Source organism: Zophobas morio, unplaced genomic scaffold (genome assembly GCF_036711695.1).
Source record: "Zophobas morio isolate AGI-343-1 ecotype UQ-CSIRO unplaced genomic scaffold, CSIRO_AGI_Zmor_V1 ptg000012l, whole genome shotgun sequence".
NCBI classification, from domain to species: Eukaryota; Metazoa; Arthropoda; class Insecta; order Coleoptera; family Tenebrionidae; genus Zophobas; species Zophobas morio.
This window is the reverse complement of record NW_026972117.1, coordinates 14324383-14345562: the sequence shown is the minus strand read 5'-3', so window position 1 is coordinate 14345562 and position 21180 is coordinate 14324383. Positions and strand designations below refer to the sequence as shown.

The 21180-nt window shown below is 35.1% G+C and overlaps 1 protein-coding gene across 2 annotated transcripts in view; it reads left to right on the top strand.

Annotated features, from left to right (window-relative positions):
• Positions 1-21180, top strand: part of LOC135128356 (heterogeneous nuclear ribonucleoprotein C) — a 673355-nt gene that overhangs the window by 43742 nt on the left and 608433 nt on the right. The gene's annotated exons all lie outside the window — the stretch shown is intronic.

The following is a 21180-nucleotide window of genomic DNA, read 5'->3' as shown; positions in this document are numbered from 1 at the left end:
TTCAGTATTTTAAATGTTTACTTAGAACTTTTCCACACACTTTGCAGAATAACTCATTGTCTTTGGTTGAAGAAGGAAATTGAAAATTAGTGTCCAAATTATTCCCTAATCATAATTTTTTTATCTTTCATGGATGATTTTACCTTAGGCATTCTGAGGATCCTTAACTGTATGCACAAAAGTGAAAACCGGCCCCAGCACACTCACTAACACGCAAAGACACTCAGTATCACTAACAATAAACTTCTAAAATATAATGCTTTTTCAGAGATTCACCTCCTTTTTAAATTTGGATTAATATATAAATTTCGCTGCAATGCCTGAAGTAGATATAAAAAGGCAAAAAACCTAAGATCCGAAGCCTAGTGCTTAAGTACTCATGTTACAGTAAAATAACTACTGAAATACCAGGAAATGTGTTATGTTATCGGAACCTGTGAGCGAATTCATGAAATTTAAAAATTTGTACTTTAGGGTTTGAGACAGTTATTAATTATTATTATACAGTAACGTGTTTCATAGGTAAAGGTTTTCCAGTCGAATAGATTTTAGTAGGCCCTTGGGAAATATAGTGTGGGTAAAATGAAGTGTGCGTATCCTAAAACTTGAAGTCAGTTGTAAACTGAACTTTGGATTAATATTAATTAGTTAAAAATTACATCATAACCAAACCTTGCCTTGAACTATTTTATTTAAAACCAAAGTTGAAATAAAAAATAAATTTTAATTAGTGTTGCGTTCTAATGGATGGTTTATTATCTGAGAATAAGTATATACTTATTAAAACAGAAAACAGAACAAGACAAATCTAAAATAAAAAATCCCCTCTATACTATACTAGATACCTCTTATAGTCTAGTAAGTTCGCATCAGATTGCCTATTGACTCTCTTTGATAGACCTGAGTGTGTCGTGGATAATCGTAAAATTTCAAGACAAATTTTACTAAAATTAGAACTAAAACTAAAAATCTATTTAACTTTGAATCTCTGGATGTAAACAGGTACATCCACGTCGCTTTGAATCTGAAAATATAAGCACCGCGTTCTAATAAATTTAGTTATACGTGACAGCAATTGCGGAAAAGGAGAAAACTATTTTATTTTTAGTTTGAATTTAGCGAGGGGATAGGACATCAGAAAACATGATCGCCGTAAGTTTGACTGGAGTGACTTTACGGTCAAAAATTTATAACAAGTCACGAACTGTGAAAATATAACTTGTGTGATCGTAGACTGGTTGTAATTTAACTATACGGTTTAGTTTTTACGCCTTCGTTGGCTGAGGTTTGATGCCATAATAATGCGTCGTCAAGAAATGCCTTAATAATGCATTAAATGTGTAAACTTTCGGTGCTGCCGCCTACACAACCCTATTCCGTGAAAGTCGTAGCCTTTGTTAAAGCAACGACGAGATACGTCTATGATGAGAGCAACCGCAGGGGTTGGGTAGTAGTAAGCCACCACATACTTGTACAAAAAATGTCAGTGTAGTTCTTTCTTAACAACAAACGAGTTCTGTTAGAACAAAAATTCGGTTTTATACATCGTCAAGAAGGTGAGAATAACCGGAACGTAATCAAGGTCTTAGGGGAACATGATCCCGTCGGAGAATATTCAGGCCAAAATGGGAACTGTCGATAAGGCGTAATCGGAGTTTACTGCCACCGTGGCGATTGACATCCACCTCGGGCAACTGTAATGGGTTTCTGCGTTACATATAATTCACGAACAGTACACAGAAAAGGCCCAGTCTAACTCTAGAAAGCTCTAAACGCTGTTACAGATTTGCCACTTTGCGGTCCGGACACACATATACCGGGTGATTCAGATAAACTTCAATCGAATTATATATTATTTTAAATATATTTTGTTCTTTTGCTTGTTGCTGACCAACTACGTATATAACTAAAATCAGTTTAACATTAAACATAGAAGCGACGGCTTTCTTAAACACGAATTCCTGTAAACAAGAAAGCAATAAAACCGCTACTCACTACCTCCACTTCGTTTACATAAAATATAAATATTTCAAAATTATTTTCTTATATTTATACACACTTGTCGAATCCATATTCATGATCCAATTTAAACTAAAGTAAACTCAAATTTAACGTAAATAGATCCAAAGTGCAGCTCCAGACATGTTTACTCCAACTTCTTAAAAAACAACAAATTACCCTCAGATATCGTCCGTCTGCAATTTCCAGCATATTTAGTACTTCACCACTCCGTTTACTTAAAAGTTTAACGCAAACTTGAAAAGTTGCAGCAACTGTTACACGCTCCCCCCGTTCGACCCAAACAAAAAAAAATCCAATCTGTTCACTTCTGGAATAATACAGTAATTCTCGGAACCATTCCGATCACGTGATTTGTAAAACCACCTATCAATAATTGAATCTCATCCTGAAGGGGCGAATCGATGCTTACCCAAACTCGTAAACAAAGACACCCTCCTTTCTAGGATTCATAAGGATTTTATGACGTCACGTGACGACGATGATTTCGGAAATGGTATTAACATAAATAATGTAGAAGGTGTATCGAACCTCGTTTCGAGGGTATCCTTTATTTAAACCGCATTAGGGGGCTGCGACAGGGCAGGGGCGGAGTAGGGTCATTTTAGAGTGGCCGTGAAATGTGGAACGAATTTGCTAAAAAAATGAAGTCGAGTTTTTATAAATATGTGAAATTATCTGTTGTGAAATTGTCATCTTATCTTGATATGTACTTAGAAGAAAGATAAAAAAGTTGAAATAGCAGTTAACAGTGGTTACGTCCTGACTAGTGGTAGAGAATTTGAGGAAAAAAGCACTCCGGATTGCCAGGATAAAACCAAATCCGTTTACTAAAACACTTAAAGGAAGTCTTTCTAAATCCATCCACATTTCCAACATTGTTATGTCGCAGTATAACATGTTTAAAATCAAAAGATAATAACAAATTCGTCAACAACAATTTATACGTAATAGTACATTAACCACGGAGTTTCGGAAGACGTTATTTTAGAGTACGAATCCCAAAATTAGAAAATGAGTCATCAGACGAATCTCAAGACAATCTTAGCGCCCGAAATACTGGAAATTGCCCAAAGTCCGGAAGCTCCAGAGCTCCACAGGCGCAGTTAGATGGTTAAAGTAATTTTCAGTAAAACATTGTAATAATAAAAAAAAATTATTGCGGTCTTTTGACGCTCATTTTATTTGTTATTAAATTCAATAATTAAGCTATTAGAGCACTTTCTTATAAACGGAAAGTGGAAAAAACTTATCCTTTGTGTTCCTTGTTAGATCTATTTTAGAGTTTAATTTCACCATATTATATTGTTCATTTGAAAGTAGTAGTAGTAGTGGATGCAGAATAAGTTTCTGCATATTTGTTGTTTTAGGTTAAATATAGAGCAACCTTATTTTCCGCCCAATTACGAACAAATTACGAGACTCATGAATATGGATTCTTTAGAGCACAGAATAACCAAAAATAATTTCATATTTCTTCATAGTTTATTTTTAGGTACTGTGAGCTACCCATATTTATTGGAAAAATTCAAATTACATTGTTGTTTTCGAGTTGTTCGTATTCAACACGTTACTGTACGTGTAGTGGAGTTTTCATAAAAACTAAAAAAAATAGCCATACGGTAAAATTTTTATTTTACGTTAGTAACACTGTTTTCATTTGCATTTTTATACACTTGATTTAAATTTTTTAGTAAATAAAAAAATTAAACTAAGGTTAATTAGACAGATCTTCCCTAGCGCCTGAAGTTCATGATACCTCTGTAAGCTAAAAAACCATACATAATAGCAGTTACATTTTAAGAAAAAAAAAGTGGTCCATGATGAAATCGAATCCCCGACCTTCTCATTATGCGCACGACGCTTCGTCAACCGCGTCAATCGGCAAAAGTCATTTTTATACGATTTGGATTTTTTAGGATAAATAATCAAGGCGGATCCATAAGCCACAAGTACAGGACTTGTTATTTTATAATATTTAAATAGTAATTACTGTGCAAAATTTTGAGGTGATGCCATCAAATTGTTGCGGGGGATGGACAAATTTCGGTTAGCGCTTTCCCATATTGATTGTATTCCTAGCAAACATACAAAATTTGACAACAATCGGTCTGGTAGTTTCGCAAATTACCTGTTTAATGTATATTGACACAGACGACAAATGACAGACAACAGACGACAAACAACTGGCAGACAGAACAGACGGAAACGGGGACCTATTTTTTCATACTCCAGAAGTAATGAAACGTCGAGAAAACATGAAAGTAGTCATCCGCTTGACGGATTCGGATTCAGAGCAGAAGATGAAGAAATGATAGAAACTTAAAATATAATGCCTGGTACATACCTCCAGTTGTATTTTGCTTTTTTTTCTTAATATATGTAGTTTTCTTTTCATGACAAGAAACAAAAAATATGCTTAAAAATGGTAAATTTAATAAATAAATAATAAATAATAAAATAAAATTCACCATTTTAAACATGTTTTCAGTTTCTTGTTGTGAAGAGAAGACTATATGTATTAAGAAAAAAAAAATTACAAACGTAAGCCCCGCCCACCCGCCCTATCTCAATTGCGATTATTTTTCCTTATTCGTCGTGAGCCAGGAAGGGCGGGGGTTAAATTTAGCCGTTTTTTCTGTAGATACATAATCTTCTTTTCACAAAATATTTAAAAACTTTGTAAAAATTGAAAGTGGTAAATTTTGGTTGGGAAATATTGATTATACAATTAAGCACCGCCTCTCGCTCTGATAACGAATGAAAAATGCATCGCATTTGAGATTGGGGTGGGGCTTATTTTTTCATTTTTTTAATCGTAGTTTCTGTTTTTGCAATTGTTTTTTGTTTTTTATGTTTAGTTGTGTTACTTTCTGAACGTAATCTAAGTAAGAGCCAATCGAATGAATGGCTACTTTCATGTTTCTTCGACGCTTTATGACCCTGTTTGTCTGTGTCGATTTTTATTAGGTAGATAATCTTCGAAGGGAACAGACCGTCTTTATATACAGGGTGAGTCACTTAGTGCCCGTTCCTCGATATCTCATTAATTATTATTAGAAATAGAAAAGAAAATCAACGACCAAACTTGTGCGGTTCTTTGTGGACTATACTCTAAAATTATTTTTGAACATATAGAGTGTTCTGTTTTTAAGGTGAAATACACAATTTAGTTTTTTGAAATGAAACGCCAAATACATCTTTACATATTTGAATTGATTTCTTCTTAGGCTTTACAACCATACTTTTGAGATTATGATGTGAAGTTATTAACCGAAGGGTTAAAAAAAAATCACAAAAGGGTCATTTTTAAAATTTGAATTACAACATATTGTGAAGAGATCAAGAAAACTACGCATTTTCTTGTGGTATATTGTAAATGTGGTTAAATTTTCATGTACAGAGTGTTTATAAAAAATGTTTTAATTATTATTGCAATTTTAAAATATCGTTATTTCAGTTTTTTCAGATAGAATAACTTATATTTTATTACTGTACCTCATTCTATTTTTTGTTCTCTTTCTTTGTGCTGAGAATTTTCTTATTTAAAGTTAATAGGTTCTATGATTTTTAATTTTTTAAGACACATCGAATTATTAGAAGAATGGGGACAAAAATAGAGTAAGATATAGAAGTAAAATACATTGCGCCATTCGAAAAAACTGAATTATCGATATTTGAAAATTGTAAAGTTTTGGATTTTTTTCAAAACTGTATATTAAAATTGGATTAATTTGAGACCACAACAAAGCGCCCATTTTTATTTATCCTTCCACAAAATATTGCAAGAGAAACTTTAAAAGTAACCCTATTGCGATTTTTTTGGTGCCAAAAAATTCTACAAAATTGGAATAACGTGACAGCGTCGCATCGAAATTTCAAAAGTAAATGGTGGTTGTAAAGCCTAAGAAGAGGTTAATCAAACTATGTAAGTATATAAAGAGTGTTTTATTTAAGAGAAAAAAATTTGATGACATCTCCTTATCATTTTGCTTACTTAATTACCAAAATTTTACGAAATAATATGCTTCTGTACTCGTGGTTTATGAGTCCGCCTTGATTTTTATCACAATTACTTTACAAAAATTTGTGTGCAACATTTTCCATGTGGTTCATGCAGACGATATCTCGCTTCTATATATCTAATCCATACCGGGTGTTTTTTTCACTGTAACTTGTATTATCCATATTTTTATTTATACGAGTCATCATAAAATAAATAAATTTTGAAAAATTAAATTTTATATTTTTTCTAAAATCTGTGTCTGAATAACGTAACCTTCTTTCTGTCTATAGAAAATATTATCGCTAAATCTACGTTGCTACGTATATTTTTGATAGAAACTGCGACTTTGGTGGAGTAAAAAAAAAAAAATTTTAAGATTTTTGAACAGTCTGATCATGTTAATCAGAGCAAGTTAGCACAACTAACGTCCATTTTAAAGGGACGCTCAGATAGATAATCGGTTGTCACGCTAGGCTAATAATAGTTATTATTATTAGATATTATTAAATAAGTTATCAACAGGCACCAAGGTCGAATTATAGATTAACACGTGTAACTGAGAAGATGAGAGATTGAGTAAACTCAATTAAAGTAGTTAAAATTACGAATTGGCTCAATATTCAAAATTATTAAAGAGGAAAGTAAAAATGTATTTACATAAATAAATCACAGTCCTTTTCACATTCATGTGGTACATATTTTTTCTTGACATCAATTCTAAGAGCAGAGAAGTCAATCTCGGAACATAATTTTTTAAGAAAAATCTGTGATGAATTAACGCGTCTGGTCTTTTAATTCCAATCTAATATATAATAAGACTTCATGAGGAAACCTTCAACGGGATAAGTACCATCCATCCTAAATAGGAAGCAAGTAGAATATAATAGTTTGTTCCCCAAGATAGTAAAATTCGGCCGAAAAATAGATCGTGAACTGATAGTTTTTAGTAAAAAAATAATAACATTTTAACGAATTTAGAACGTAATTCTCACTTTTGGTCCTCAATTTTATCAACTGATTATTTAAGAATACAGTTTTTCAGTCAGGAACAAGAAATCTAAAGGTGTCAAATCAGGTGATCGAGGTGGGTAGATACGGTCTATGTGGGAGCTAATTAAACGACCATCATAACAGTCCCTTAGAAAGTTCAAACTGGTCTGAGTTGTATGAGCTGTTGCGCCGTCATGCTGAAAATATTTATTCTGCAATTATTCAGGATCAAGCTGGTCAATAAATGCCTGCAGCACGTTGTGATATCTGGCAGCTGTAACTGACTTCTCGAATCCACATCCTCATATTTTGCGAGTTTGTAATGTTGTATCGAGAAGATAATTGCATATTATCACTCAAAACTGTAGTGGATTCAAAGAAACTTCCAAAGTATATATAGAAATAAACCTGATGCACCGCGAAGTATGCAATGATCTAACTGCTTCTTCGAATGTTCTGTGACACACTTCCACAGTATCTTAACATAGACAACGCAACAAGGTGACTGCCTGTATGACTCGCCGCATCATGTTTCACGTACTTAAAAATAACACTCTTTCAAAACGACACTTTACAAGTATTCCGCGTTTTTTCCTCGCTGAATTATCACACTTCCAACCACTCACCATTTATTTACCCTCACGTGATAAAGCACGTGACTAACTCACCACCGTTGCACTGTGAAACACCGTTCCATGAACACGGAATGCAAAACGCAAAGGCACCGACTCTAAATGTCGCGGGACAATAATTTACTATGCATTTATGGAGCCCAACTGACCCTTCCGCCTCCAAGAGCCCCGCCGCCCACCTCCGCAACCGCCACTCCCGCCGCAGATTTGTGATTTGTGCGTGTTCGTGTCTCCTCCAACGACCATCACTCGCTCTTACGTGTCCTCAAGACAGAATCGATACGGTAAATAGATTCATTTCTAACATGGTTTTTAGTCATTCTTTTTGTTCCCACTTGTATTTGTATAAAGGAAAGTAGGACGGAATCCGTAAGCATGTCATGATACGTTTCGGATTTTCGAAGGTGGCTTATGGTTTCCAAGTAGCGAAGATTCAACACACGCAAGGATAAGATAAGCTGATAACACAACCATGATTCACCCTTAAACATACAAGGGAGATCGCTTAGGCACGATATACCTCTTCACAACTTTCGCCAGGACCGGCTTCGTTTGCCTTTTGATAATTATGACGATAGGAGAGGCCGCAATGCCGTGGTGCGAGCAAATGGTGGGCGGCCGGGTAGCGTTAGGGCTTTGCCGAGGAGGTGCCCTTACAAACAATTATTACCAGATAGAAGACTGGGAAACATATCCGGGATTATTAGCTTAACTTGAATTAACTTTTAGTAATTTTAATAAACTCGTTTGCTTCGTGAATTAGAGGGAAGCCATAAATCGAAATTGAGGAAGGTGTATAATTTTTTGAGACGCCAACACGTCGTTAATTTTTATTGTTTTTTTGGGATGGGCTCTAGTGTGTTTGTTTCAATTATTGCTTTGCATTGTTGGCAAAGTGGTTAATTGAACCCAGTTTGCTGCAGTTCAACGCAGCATTCAGATCGTATTTTACTCGAAAACTATTTGGTTTGTGTTGTATTGCTTTGCTAATGTAATAGTGTGGCTCCCGACTTGATTTATTGAATTTTTCAGTGGTGACTGTCAGCAACAGTAGCAAACTTTACGGATAACGATATGACGGTTTTCAGATTATAATTTCAATTTCACATGCGAATGTGACATAAAAAACAATATAGCTTTGTGGAGAGGGTAGGCTTCTATTAACTTTTAAATTTCGGTGGAAGAAGAATGGGTAGGGTTTTGACGTGGCAGTATTAGGTTTGTCAAATAAAGTAAAAGTAAACAGTTTTTTTAATAGATATAAAAGGTAATGAATACGTAAATAAGTCACAATTGGTTTTATTTTCAACTTACTTATAGAAAATTATCACAATTATTGCTACATTAACTAGTGTATTGAGAGTTTTTTGTAGTAAGGTAATAATACGTCAGTTAGTTTACCGACCCAATATAAAACAAAACAAATTAATGGTTCGACTTATCATAGTTTTTGAGTTGTTGTTAGTGTGGTAATGTAAATAATTAAATAAGTGGAATAAATTAAATTTATCTCATTGTCGTAGATCAGATACCCAGTCTTGCCAACAATTCATTTGTAACATCGTTTTAGTTTTATGTTCAGTGCTGTGAAATTATTGTCATTTATGAAAATGTAATATTATGAATATGCAGAGAAATTTGGAATTATATGCAAAATTGCTAAAATATCCAAAAAATATATGGAAAATATGTAAGAAAAATTACTTTTTTTTTACCCATTAATATTTTATTTCTATCATTTCTTACAATACTTATCTTATAACTTAGATAATACATATTTGGACTTAATCTACACATTTACGAATTAAAACTAACTAAGTCGGTGTATTCTATTACTCTATTAACTAGCTATTTTATTGACTAACTAGTTACTCACTTGAAAAATATTATTATTTACGTTTATTATATTATGTTTTTCTAGATTATCCATTTTAAATGAATATCTTCGATCACTTAATAGTATATTAAAGAACGAGTTTCATAAGGCAAATATTGAGGCACGAATCCAAGTTTATAGAACGAGCGGCGAAGCCGCGAGTTATATAAAGGATGAGTGCCTCAATGGCCTTATGAACGAGTTATTTATACTATTTTTTCTACCGCACACGTTTTTTCCCAAAATTTAATTGAAATTTGCATTTTTTTTAATCTGGGGACTTTTGTCGTGGTTGGTGATGGGTCGGTCTGACACTAACCACGAAATATTTGAGGTTCGAATTTTCACAACAACAATTGTAATTCGAACCAATTCGAGTTTTTGTAATTTAAAGTTGGTTAAAATGTCTTGCGAAGAAGTTACGCGTCCGGAAACATGGGAAATTTTAAGTTTAGACTTGCCACTGACATTCACCTGACATTTCTCGTCATTGCTACCAATCTTACCGATCTAAAAAACTACGCACTACATTGACAGATGTCATTGGGGCATATTTAACGGACCACACAATTTGAGGGTCTATATTTACCTCATCTGAAAACTGTCCATCTAAAACTTTTGCTGCATTAGTTAGTCGAATAAAACCCCCATTTTTACTAAGGACTTCGTCCAGTTTTTTTGAGACTGTTTGAGCAATAGGACTTTTTTTAATTTTCAATTAGCTGTGTACGGATTCACTTTGGGGTACTTTTTGTTTTTCGAATTTTGTTAATGTTACACCAATTAATTGGTAGTTGTTACTTATGAAACTTAAGTTCTGATTTAGTCTAAGACATTTAAAACTATGATCAAATTTTGACATGATTTCTTTCATCTCACAGGAATATTTGAAATAAAATAAAGCTGTCCCAAGCCATGTACTCCATCGTGTAATGACAGGTTTAGGAGGCAATGGTACATCTGGTAGTGTATCGTTATATATTTAAAGGAGCCTTAACAAAAACCTTTTTCATATTATTAATTAATTCATTTACCAATGGAAATTCATTCCATACTTCTTCCGCTATTCTGTTACATCGTGGGCGAGACAAGTGCAATGAATCAAATTTGGATAAAAAGCATTAATACGACTTTATTAAATGGTACAGTATTGGGTAAAAACATGTTGGTTAAACTTTCTTGGACAAATCTAGACAAAGTTTGCAGATAAAGTACCAACTAATAAATTTGATATATATCTGCCGGATACATCTGTTGTTTCGTCAACAACAAAGTAAATAAAGTTATTTTGCAAACGTGTCTTAATTTAGCAACAGTTTCGGTATAACATTTATCTACAGCTGTTTTCCTGATAGTGCTTTCTACTGGAATGGTCCTTTTACAGTATTAGCAGATAAAGTTTCTCGTATTGATGTTTGAATTATACTGGTTGAGTTCCATTTTTCAGTTTCTTTTGTGAAGAGGCGTTCTGCAGTGTTGGTATATAAGATGTTTCTTTGTGCTCGAAATCTATACAAAAAATTGAAAACAAATTAGGAGTATTATTTCTGTAAGAGATATCTATTATTGACATTGAATACCATGCAAAACACATTTTTTTATTTGGTTCCCTTAGGCTAACTCTGAGGACTGAGAATATACAGGGTGACTGCGAAATAAGTGCAAATATTTTCACCACGGCATCCCCCACCCTAGTAGAGCCGAAATATAGAAAAAAGAAATTAAAAATCGAATGGGGCAAAACCCCCATGAACCACCCTCGATACGAAGGCACTGAGCCACCTTGTAAACAGAGTTGGAAAAACGTTCGAATAAAAACGACCTAAACACTTTCAGTTTCAATTAAAAGTAAAACCGACTTTTTGCTGCTTATCATTCGTTCATTCATTTACTCATTCATCGTTAAAGGTCAGTGTGAAAGTTTTTTGGTAATTTTGATTCTGACGGATGTTTGGTCCTTGTCACAACGATTTTACGTTGTTTATTGGAACAGAAATAAGAGCAACTTAGAATGCTACTACCTTTTTACAAGAAATGTTGAAAATGTTGTCCTTGACTAGCAATACAGGCGTCAGAGCGTCGCAAGAGGTTTGTTGATAGGTAAAAAAACACCGGAGTAGCGGGTGTCACTTTCACTTGTTGAAGCTCTTCGATAATTTCTGGACACTGTTGATTTCCACAAACGAACTGTTTCATCCAACTGATACACATTTATCGAAAACCGTCTCTTGAAATCGTACTTGTTGACGACTACGTGGAGTTCCATCGGACAAAAAGTGAGTTACACAACGTGAACAATCAGTGGACTCCAAACCGTGCACTTTGTCAACATGGTATGGATGTGGCCGTATTCTTTTAATGTAGGATGCACTACAAGCTGTGAAAATCCAACTTCTTCTTTCTGTCCTATCACGGCCACGATCGTGAGTTTGAGGTTGAAGGTACCATGATCTCGGAGATGCTGTACCACTGATGCACCCATTACCATATCGACACAATCTGCATGGGAAAACTGCACCATAAACCGATTTCACCGACCGCTCGATGCTAACTGGCCCTTTTCGTGTTTTTCACGTTGCGATTAAAAAAGTGCCTGATAAAGTAACTTTTTTGGTTCTTTAACCGACTCGCTCTGTTCCATTCATTGTAGTAATTATGTAGGTCAGAAAACAGTCCAGCGGCGCGTACAACAATTTACATTGAATTTCAAATAATTTTTTCTAGACACTGCTACTACTTAGGACCGTGAATTTTACCCAGTGACATAATCATATTGTGAGCTATTCCCCATTTTTTTTTTGCATGTATTTCGCAGTCACCTTGTATTTTAAAAAACTTACTGCTTTGCCGCAAGGTTTGCAATAAAAACCATCCCCATCTAGAAACAACTCGAATCCACGATTATATAGTTTGGAAGACATTTTTTTAGTTAGTCACTGCTCTGTCGCCAAGTTCGTAGACGAATGATGAATGAATTTGGAAATCGGAGAATAAAATACTTACAAATCCATTCTAAGTTTTCCATCTCTTCCAACCCCTCGTTAAATATATTTGCAGAACTATCTATATTTACAACATCCGGCTTAGAGGCCGTTAAGTAAAGAATTCCAGTAATACGCCTAATTGGATAGCTATGCCCATAAATGAAGTCTTGGAAAAACTCGTTACTAGAAAACGTCGGTACTTATTTACCAGCATACTGCCCATAACCAACTGTACTAAAATTGTATTAAAATTACCAATTACCAGTTACCACGAAAAATCCAGCAAAAAGTTTAAAATATGCATTAAAATACAATTAAGATTAAAATATGCAATAAACGCAAAAAAATATTTAAATATGCAGAATATGCAAAAATATGCATTTTGCATATTTTCCGAGACTTAATTATGGAGCAAATCGTGTCTGATACATCGTGTTCCAACGTCTTTGACACTGTTTGATAGATCTAATTTAGGACTATGATTTTTCAAATGTCAAGTCTTCCATTGAAAGACCACATTCCAAAGCCGTGTTTTTTTTTAAAAGGACACTTACATTTTTATAGATTTATGAAGATTCTCTCTAGAGGAATTTTTCGTCAACAGTCTGGAAGAAGTTTGCACTGTTATGAATAAAATGGTTACAATGAAATCCCTCCTTCCTCCAAACGTATTTCATAGAACCACTAAAATCATTGCACCGTAGGTTTTCTTTTCCCTGTTTTCCAGTTGGTATTGTGTTATATTTTCGTTTAGTTTTCTTTTTCCTTCAGCCATTTCATTTTTCCTTCATCGTTTTCTTTACTCTCCATTATCTTTGTTACCATTTCTGTTATGATTGACCACTGTTGTTCTTTTTTTCTTCTTCTTTCTTTGGATTATCAACACTTCTCTATACCATTCTATTAATTGCGCAACTGCGCTCACGGTTGTACGTCTAGCGTCCCTCGCTTTCACCAATTCTTTCTATAATCTTGATAAGTGCCGCCACAGATTCTTCTGCTTTGGTAGTTTGCATGGTCGATGTGTTCCCCAAAGCCTAAAACTACCCCGAGGTATTTTAAATTGTCCTTTGACTACGGTTTCCGGTTTCTTTGTCCAAAATGTTAAGAGAAAGAACATCCATTTATTTATTTTTTTTTTTTGGTCTTTTACGGGTCCGTTTTTTCTTCCGCAGTTTCCAATCGGTCTGTCGGTGCATTCACAATTATATTTAATGTTTGAATGATTTTTTTGTTAAGTGTTACGCCTTCCGGTACTTTTAAGCCCAGGTTGCCATCGTATTTTATAACAGAGGTCCCAAGATGCATTCTTGAAGAACCCCGAACGACAGTCTCTTCCAGTAGTGAATTGGGTCTATGGTACTGCTTTTTACGCGAGTTTAGGTCTTACGTAGGAAGTTAGCTTCTGTCAGTAAATTGCTAAAAGTGTGTAAGATAGTTCCTCCTGTCAGTTCAACTAATATTTTAATTATTTTTATTTTGACATCCACCCTCTAATCGATTTATTGAAAAACAATTCATTTGTAATTGTTTATTTTGTTCGTCATTTTAGGTCCACCAGTGAAAATATTTTAAACCTCCTGGTAGCAATCTGAAAAACGTTTCCTCAGGTATTCTTTTCCATCTCATTACGAAGTTTTTTCTATCTTCTTCGACATTAAGTTTGTTCACTGTTATTTTGTATTGTGTGTACAGATTATCGACTAACCTGTTTCCAACTATGTTCTTTCTTTATCTGGTCATGCTTCTTCTTTTCGTAAGACATTTAATTCTTACTAAGTATAATATAACGATGAACGGTAATGATTCCTGACTTGATTTGTCCTGACCTTACCTCACGTGACCTTTTTTTTCTGTAAAAGGGGAAACCCTCATGTTATATATCGCTTTGATTATGTTGTCTTTCTCCTTCATCTCTTTCCTTTACTTTCGTGATAATAGTAATTAGTTGTGACATTTTGTCCCATTTGTCTTCTCCTTCTACCATGTGTTCGATTATATTTTCGGGGCTCTAAACTGTTTCCAATTCTTTCTGTGTATTTTGTATATCCTTTTTCCACATGTGACATACCGAGAGATGTTCTGGGTTGTTCGGGTTATTGCAGTAACAGCAAGTGTCTTCCTGGGATTTACCTATTCTCCCGAACACTATATGGCCTGTTAGGAACTGACCGACACAAAAATTTAATTTTTTGTGCATACACAAACACGGTATTTTGACATTCGGTATGAGTCATTTCGTCCAGAAGCCTTTAGTTTCCGCCTTCCATCTTTGTTGCCATCTTCTGATGACCCATCTTTTTCCCTGTTGTCTAACAGTATGTCTGATTATCTCTTTTTTGATCTCTGGAACAAGGAATATCTCTCTTGTACCAAAAGGTCCAACGGTAGTTCGGAGGCCACCACTTGTAGGGCCTCCGTAAATGTCGTTCGATACGCTGCTGTCATTTTTTATAATGGGGTGGGATTTTGTTTCTACCGATACGCTACGAAGCGATAACGAAGCGATAAATGACAAGGACGAAAATATAAATTTCAGATGCGAAAGAGAAAGACGACCACATTTTATCGGTACCGATATTTTATCGTTATAGAAACAAAATCACACCCTAGGTCACAGAATTTACTATTTTAAGCCCGAGAACCGCAACGAGGGGTTGTCAAAAAAAAGGAAGAAAATTAATAAACAAAAACCAAGACAACCTTAAAGCAAATGAACACTAACAACTCTGAATTAAATAATAAAGGAATGTTAACACAACTTATAACTCTACACTAAAAATACAAAAAGAGATTATTGAAAGTAAAAATAAATCGGGGGGAGGGAATTTCCCGAACGACCACTTCGAAATAGTAACTGAACTTTGTGACAAAATTTTGCAGCCAAGTCGTACCTTCCTGATTAGAGGGGGTACTTCTCGGTCAATCACCTCCTTTCGGGGGTGGTTTCTCTCAGGAACTTTTTTCCCACAATTTGGCCTAAAAAGAGAGCAACGACTTGGAGCAGGTGGATCTCTACGAATAAATTCCGCGTCAAAGACTGACATATCTGGTGCTTAAAGGCTTTCGATCAAGAACGTTCCAATTTTATACCTCTTAACAACGGGATTTAACGTTCTTGCTGGGTCCCATTGTATAAAGTGCATCAAACCGAAAGCGTGTTCAGTCCGTGGGGGTTTTAGGAAACTTTATGGTGGCGATGTACATTGCAGGGTAATTTAGCAATTCTGGGTAACAAGATGGGACGGCATAATAAACCATTGTTCATCAGAAATGACATTTCCGTTTTTTGGAAAAATTCCCATCAGAAAAATGCGACGGCTGCCTCTAATAAACGCGAAAAGAATCTATCAGACAATGGGGTGTTTACACGTTTTACACTACATACATCGAACCACACAAGAAATGCATATAACATGATAGCATTGCCAACCCTATTTAGCATAATCTTGCTTGCCCTTGTTTCTGGGCCTCTAAGGTTTGCATCAAGATTACTCCGAGATATCTAAGTTTCTTGAATCTCTTTTCCTGGGTCCGCATAGCATAATGACATCCGTATTTTGAAGGGCTAACTCCAGCTTCTTCCCTATCATCCAGTCCCGTACGACTTTGAGGGCTCTGTTGGCAACATACTCCTGCTGATGTTTATGTGTTTTTCCTAGGGGGAAGGAAAACCTTCAAACCTTCATTTTGGATAGGATTTATCTACAAACATTTTTGAATAACATCAATAAATGTTTAGAGCAGATAAATAAGTCAAGAATCTGCGACTATCTGCGATGCCATCAGTAAACCCTATTTGGGTGGCTCCCGGAATCTTGACATTCAACAGCTAATCATAGAAAACACAACAGAGGGCCAAGAACTGCGCCGTGTGGGACTCCTGCAATCATATCGAATACCCTGTCACCGATCCGGATTTTCTTTTTACTAAAATAGCTTATTATGAATCTTATCAGGCATACAGGGATATTTTTCTTTTTGAGTACTATTATTATTTTTTCACTAAATTGCACCGTATTAAAGACATTTTTTACCTCTAAGGTGATCCTTGTAACACATTTTTGTAAGCCTACTAACTGGTCGCTTCACCTGATCTGCTATATTTAACACTTTTTTGATGGCATCCAGGCCTAAATCCGAACTGATTCGGTGAAACTGCGTGTTCTCCGGTAAGATTTTTATTAATTCTGGCCGCAATTATATGTTCCAATAACTTGCTCATGGAATTTAACAGTATGATCGGCCTAAATCCCGATGGTAAATCTACCGCCTTGTCAGGTTTGGGTATCCCGACCTCGCTCGACCTGACCTTATCTATTTTTCCCAGAGCGTTTACAAAATTTGCCCTTTTTGTATTTTCTAAGTTACAATTTAAAATTTCTTGTTCTCTTTTGAATGTTTCCAGAAATCGTGATGCCTGTTTTGAAAAGGTAAGGAACGATTTTCATAGCCCTCAAAAATGAGAGCATGTTATTGCATAAAATTTAAGAGCAGTTACTTACCAACATTTTAAGCTGACATCATCAAAATTTTGGTAGGGATAGGCAGATAAAATTGGGTTAGCGATCGAGAATGCTGATGATAACTTCGAAGTGCATGCCACATTTTAGAGCAACTGCAAAAAATAGCAAAATTTCACAGTACGTTTTTTCTTATTTTTCCAAAAATCTGCACATGCAGGATTTAAAACTATATGGCATGGATAAACTGCACACATAAGCGTATAAATTATACATTTTGGATGATATTTTTGTTGAAACATTTTGGGATGGCGTCAATAAGTTTTTAGAGCGGATAAATAAATAGATAAAATTAGTTATAGCCGGTTTTGTAATGTCTAACCAAAATATTAAAATTCTATTTTAAAAAGATACCGGTGCATTCATAACCCACAACTATAAAAGCAGTTTATTTATACAATTTAAATAAGATTTACTTGGCAAAATTTTGAGGTTTTGATTGGTAATTTGATTGATCTTCCAAAGCATCTTCTTTCGACAACATTTTTATTTAAGAAATGTTGCTAAAACGTAGCTAGTGCTAATTTTTTAAAGAATTTGTTCCATAATGTGAACACACATTACCATTTTCAAAATATTACAATACACATCACTAAAATATAATTTAACAAGACTCTAAAAATGGAAACTTCTTTAAGTTACCTTTATACATTACGTTATTTTTTGTTATAGATTACAACTACGATTTAAACTCTCTTCTACAAACCGTACGCTATTCCCGTACCGAACGCAAATTTGATTGTCTTTCAAGCCAAGGTTTTGATTTGTCATATCCAGCTTGAAATTTATGCAAATTTCCATCAAAAATGCACGAAACTGCTGTTGCTATCCGTTTTTGCCAGACGCCATGCGTCAAAGCTGTTTAACTTTTTATAATAGAAGCGGTCCCCCGCGAGCACTTTTTCCGTTTCTTGTATTTGTGGCGATAGGGTTGCAACCCCTTGTTGCTCGGATAAAGCGCGGTATAATTCCACTGTCCGAAACACCTCTCGTCAGCTCCGAATGAAAAATTCAGCTCGAAGGGTGCTCTCGAACCGGTCACATTACTAATTAATTTTTCCCCTAATTGCTTTTACGTGTTTTTAAATTATTAGCAAATCAAGATGAACTCGTTTGTTGTGACGCACCCCAATCATTTCTGATGCTCTTTTGTTTGTTTCGTTTGAAAAAAGCAACAAGGGCTCGTTATTTATTGATGGAATAAATCGAAGTCGATTCGAAGTTGGGGAATGAGTGAATAATTGAGTTTTGGTGATTATCGTAATTATGAATGATGACTACTTGTTTTGTATTAATTTTTGGAGTCGGGTCGGAATGAATGGCTCTAATACGCGGACGGAAAATGTGGACGAATTTCCACAAAGACAAATGCTGCACGACATTTACATATATGATAAAATATTCAAGAACGAGCGACGAGACCATTAATTTTCTTTTTGTTGGTAAGACAATAATACAAATTTATTGTTGACCAGCGGCTTAAAGTGTAGTTTTGTCACGCGATTTCATATTATAAAAACTTTAAATACATGTTAAATTGTGAAACAAATGTAGGATTTGTTATGATAAACTGCGTCTAGACTACATCGATTACTCAAAAATTGTGGACAGAAAATGCTAGGACAAACACACCGACTGAAAGAATTAACTGAAGCGGCCGGAATCGACAGGCTTTCAGCGGTGTTCGGATTTTACAGAATATGTAAATCTTGTAGCTTAATTTCAATCTAGTAATCCTTACGTGCGCATGTGGGGTCTCTACAGATAACGGAAAAGTGTATAAAGTACAAAATACAAGAGTATGTATTATCTTCCAAACATGGTCGAGCCCAAGCCCAGAATTTACCTTCGCTGTAGATCCGTGTAATTTTAGCACAAATCCCAATTTATTATAGCACGAAAAAACGTGGTTAATGTAACAGGTGATTAAACGTGTACGAAAACAAAGCATATTCCAAAGATTAAAATTTTAATTAAAGCGCTGCCTTTTTCCAAAAAAGAAATGTCGTGCTTAAAGGTATTAAGAGGTCTATTTTGTAACTCTCAACGATCTCGCTAGAGCATCGTTAGCTTACGATAATCGTTTCCATAACGATTTTGGTACCGATGGCGATTTTGTAACAACTATCGTCTCGTTAGATAGCGATCGCATCGTTAGAATGTCATCGTTCCGGAACGATAGGTTTCAGTTGACCGTTAAAAGTGTCAGAACACGTTAGAAAAATATTTATACAATGGAGAGGAACGTTTTGGTGCAAATATTGGTAGAAGTAGAGAGAAGGTAAGTGTAATTAATGTATTTTTGGATTAGGTTATTATATTTTTTTTTTACTGCAGGGACAGAATGAGAAATTTGTCTCGGTTTTTAAGAGATGTAAACGACCCCTTCTTCGTTCCAGAAGAAACCTTTAGGAAGACCTACCGACTGTCAAGGCAAGCGGCAAGGGATGTATTTCAAGAAATACTGCCGCGAATGGAACGAGGAAGGAGGGCAACAAGAACTCCGTCAGTTGTAAGATTTATGGTTTCCTTACATTTCTTTGCCCAAGGAAGTTACCAAAAATCTGTGGGCAAAGATCAACACTGCGCCGTCTCGCAAAGTGTAGTCAGCAAATCTCTGAAGGAGGTAACAAACCTTTTAGTGGAAATTGCTCCAAGATACATACAGTTTCCCAGAGATATGCAAGAGGCTGTCGCCGTGAAAGCGGGATTTTACGAAAAATTTGGGTTTCCCGGTATAGAGGGATGCATTGACGGAACTCATATTCTTATTTTTCCCCCTCCTGCAGAACATCCTGTTCATCCTGGCAGAGTGTATGTGAACAGAAAGAACAGTCACTCCATAAACTGTCAGCTAATATGCGACTCTAATTTGAAAATTTTAAATATCAATGCTCGTTTTCCCGGGTCAGTTCACGACAGTGCCGTTTGGATGATGAGTAATGTTAAGGAAATTATGAGAAACAACCATATGCAGGGCGATAGAACAACATGGCTTTTAGGAGATTCAGGGTATCCTTTAGCACCGTTTCTTTTGACCCCTATCATTGGAGCCGAAGATAATACACCAGAGGGCCGTTACAACAAAGCACATACTCGTGCGAGGAACTGTGTTGAACGTTGTATTGGTCTGCTGAAATCATATTTTAGGTGTTTGCTCAAAGACAGAGTTCTGCACTATTCACCAGAAGTTGCAGGAAAAATTATATACTCATGTGCTGTTTTACACAATATCTTACGGATAAGAAATATTGAAAATGACGAAATCAACATTGTCTATGACAATGAGAACGACAATAATGAAGAACTGGAATATGAAGAACACAATTTACTGCATGAAGGGCGTATCACAAGAAATAATTTAATACTACAACATTTTCAATAATATATTTATTTTTTTAAAACAAAATAATTAAACTATTAAACAGAATTGTCCAAAACATCAAAATTTACACTAGGATATTTTAATTTCAATTTCATTTCTTTCAAAAACACTTCACGCTTTTTTAATGCAACCAATTTTTTTAAGTTATTATTAATTTCTTCTAAAGTTCCGTCATTTTTTTCCAGGACTGATTTAAGTGACGAACTCAACGTTTTATTTTTATATATTTTTTTTGGGACGGGTTTATCTTTGGATGTCGAAGGAACGACGTTGGGTGGGGCAGCAGGAGGTGTGTCGTAGGCAGGTATGGGAAAAGTATCTGTTTCAATGGAATCACCGGGATCATCAAGGTCTACACTGTTCTCACTGCCATGACCTAGGACTTTATTAAAAAAATGTAATTAAATATTGAAAGAACGCTGTTGTAAAGGATACAGATACATAATACGATTACGACTCCAAAGTATTACTGCCCATTCACAATGGACATAAGACATAACAAGTACATAAAGCTTACATAAATATATAAAGTTGAAACGATGGAAAACGTATACGCAAACGTATTCACAGTGGACGAACTTAATTCTTATGCTTATGAACGTTTTATGTAATCCTTGTGTGCGTACACAAAGTTGAAATAAGTTCAACTTTGTGCACAGATTATGTCAAAATTATGTTAAAAATCTAGGGACTTTTCAATGCTGCTATTGAATTCCCTTTAACAGGTGGCACTTGGCACTTCACAACCTATGCTTAGCCGGCGGT